The following is a 3133-nucleotide window of genomic DNA, read 5'->3' as shown; positions in this document are numbered from 1 at the left end:
TCCAAACATGCATACATGCTAGAATATAGCTCTACCAAGGCAGGGACACCTAAACGTGTTGTCCTCTGTACTGTAGAGAACAGTCCTTGGCACATGGCAGGTGCTCAGTAAATATTGGCTGAATGTTGTGAATTGGTTAAGAGTTTTATTTATGTACGTCGGGCTCTTACTTCAAGGTGGGATGGAGCTAGAGGCCTCACTGACATTCCTTCTGCGTGGAGTCTGTGAGTCTGAATGTTGAGAATCCCACAGGGCCCTGTCAGTCTGAGTCAGCAGCTGCTTTGCAGAAGGGAGAAAGTGAAGTTACCATGCAGATGGGGCGGGGGAGGGGCGGCGAGCTGGGTGAGGAAAAATCTCAGAGGATGAAGGGAGTCAGTGCTAATGGGGTTTGACAGGGTGGGAGTGTGGAAGGGTCAGGGCCTTGACGTTGCCTTTGTCCCTAGGACAAAGCGGGTAGTGATGCAGAGTGCAGGGAAGGGCGGCACTTGATTCACCAGAGGAGCAGTCAGTGCAGCATGTGGTGTGGCTGCCCTGAGGCGAGGCGGCTCCATCAGGGGCCAGAGTTGAAATCAGGAAACAAAAAGCCTCTGAGCGGCAGGACTACTGCTGGGCCGTCAGGCCTTATGGGGTTAGAGTCCAGAGGTCCTCAAACTTTTTGAACAGGGGGCCAGTTCACTGTCCCTCACATTCCACACATGCACACTGCGGGTCTGGACGAGTCGGCTGCTCAGCAGGACAGGCAGCGGCGGCAAAAACACCCGGCGGGCGGGATAAATGTTTTCGGCGGGCTGTAGTTTGAGGACCCCTGGGTTAGACTCTCAAACCCTGGCGAGGTCAGAGGCAGAGGAGACATGCCTCTTTATTTTTAACAAAAGACTCTCAAAGAGACCCCATCTCTCTTCACCACGGGCTCTCTTTGGACTGTGGAAAACAACTTTCTGATTGTTCATGCTGCAACTTCCTTGCTGCTCAGGACTGGCTCCTGTCATCCTCGGCAGTCAACACTGGCTTGAAGTCAGTGTTGGTCCTCCAGTGCAGCCAGCTTTTCACTGGAGGACCACAGAGCCTCTCTCTCAGTCCACTCTGCCACCACACAGGGGCTGTGGTGCAGCCAGGCGCACACTGACCTGCCCATGCAGCGCTCCATGAAGCCATAGGTGCAACCCAGTCACAAACCACACAAAATTATCATATATCTCTCTCTATAAAAGGCCAATATGCAAAGTGTCCCCTTGGGAGTTCAACCTGGAGACAGGAGTTCGATCACTCGCTATGATGCGTGTTGACCATCAGGGGGCAGTGCAGAATGAAGGAAGGCCCAGGACAACAGCCAGAAGGCCCCCATCAGCCCTGATTGCCAGCCAGGCATAGGGACCCTACCTGTGCATGAATTTTGTGCACTGGGCCTCTAGTATCTTCATAAAATTATTCTTAAAAGAAACTTCAAGTGTTCCTTGTGAAGAAAGAAAACCTGGAATTTTCTGGAATAAAAGAAATTCCTCAGAACCAAGTCAATATTTCTCCTCCTGTTAAAAAAATTTCTTTTGTTGTTGGGATTAAAGCACCAGGAATTAATTTTTCTGCAATAAAATTTTGAATTTACTATATAAATTTAATTCTTTGTTGTGGAGGTGACAGTGTCATTCTTAAAAATTTGGTCGTAACCATATACCTGACTTAATAGTAGATGTGATTCCTAGATAAACTCTCTAGCAAATGGAAAGAGGAAGAGCTTTCTTCCCTTTGGTAATGAGTGTAGATTGGAATCTGTCAGTAACAAAGATTGAGGGGCAAGTATGTCTTAAAGGAGGTGGGAGAAGGCGGGGGATGGAGGAAGAGGAAGGAAGATATCTGATTGCATTCAATCATTTTCAGTTTGCTTTGTGAAAAGGTGCTGGGCCCAACCAAGGAATAATGGTATTTGTTTGCTTTTACATGCTTTTAATGCCCAGCAGAGGAAAATACAGCCCTCTGATAACAGACTTATAAATAGCATCCTGCCTGGATTGTTAAGACCACAGCACATGGCACAAACCCTGGATCTGCCAACTTCTTAGGCAAAGTCTCACCGGGCCAGTCCAGGTGTGATCTCACTCTGGTGGGTTGACTGAACCATGCCAGATGAACAAGAAGAAGGAGAATCTGAATAATGAATCCCTAGGACTGGGCACCCAAACACGGATGAGAAATTTCCCCCATCCTCAGCAGGCTCGCTCCCCTGCATAAGGAATGAGCTGGAGGATAGGTTCTCAAACACACATCTACAGACCCGTTCTTGCAGCAAGCATGCACCCTTGAAGGACTCATGGGTTTACGCTGAAATGGATCAGATCTCGAATCTGGTAAAGGTTGCTTCTTCCTTTCATTCCTGAGGGGGAGATGAGGTGGAGATGGGCTCGAGTTAATTTTTAAATCATTTCCTTGCGTCTGCGGATAACTGCACCGGGGCCCTCCTCCCCGCACCGCTACTACCCTCCCCGGGGTTCCTTCGGGAGGATGAAAGGATCTGGATGCGGATATCTTCCCCTCAGCTGGGCCAGCCCCTTCTCTTCCCAGCCAGCCGCACACAGCATCTGGGGCCACGCCGCAGCCTCTCTTTGCCCAGATGCCCTGGAGATTTAATTTTAATTAACCGTGAGAGCTATAGCACTGAGGATTGCATTTTTCAAAATACAGCACACTCCCGCCTTTTGTCTGCTTCCCTTCTGCCATCCACCCGCAACACCTCCCATGGCATCGAAATAAAAAACAAACAAAAACAAACAATCAAACACAAACGAGATGTCTCACCTACACCTGCCAGGGGCAGAGACAGGCAGAGGACGCGGCGCTCGGGAAGCCGCCGCCCGGGAGCGGTCTTTCCGCAGCTGCGGCAGCGGGCGGGGCGGGGCGGGGCCCGGGCGGTCACGTGGGCTCTTAGCCCTGCCCACATCCAAGGTCTAGGGGACTCATCAACCCGAATTGGCCTCCCTGGAAGCACTCAGACGCTCCGCAGCCGAGGGGATGTGGGCTAAGGGCAAGAGCTGCCTGGCGGCCGGCTTGCTGCAGAATCAAGTAGCGATCGTCACCGGCGGGGGCACGGGCATCGGAAAGGCCATCGCGACCGAGCTCCTGCGGTTTACGTGAGTAGTAG

General features: G+C 51.2%; 1 protein-coding gene across 1 annotated transcript in view; it reads right to left on the bottom strand.

Annotated features, from left to right (window-relative positions):
* Nucleotides 1-2867, bottom strand: part of TMEM169 (transmembrane protein 169) — a 12694-nt gene extending 9827 nt beyond the window's left edge. Inside the window, exon 1 of the mRNA XM_006763298.2 lies at nucleotides 2791-2867. The gene's annotated coding sequence lies outside the window, so the exon portion shown is untranslated. The remainder of the gene's footprint in view (nucleotides 1-2790) is intronic.
* Between the last annotated feature and the right edge of the window lie 266 nt (nucleotides 2868-3133).

This window comes from Myotis davidii, unplaced genomic scaffold (assembly GCF_000327345.1).
Source record: "Myotis davidii unplaced genomic scaffold, ASM32734v1 scaffold575, whole genome shotgun sequence".
NCBI classification, from domain to species: Eukaryota; Metazoa; Chordata; class Mammalia; order Chiroptera; family Vespertilionidae; genus Myotis; species Myotis davidii.
Note: the sequence above shows the minus strand (reverse complement) of the source record. Positions and strands in the feature narration are given on the sequence as shown.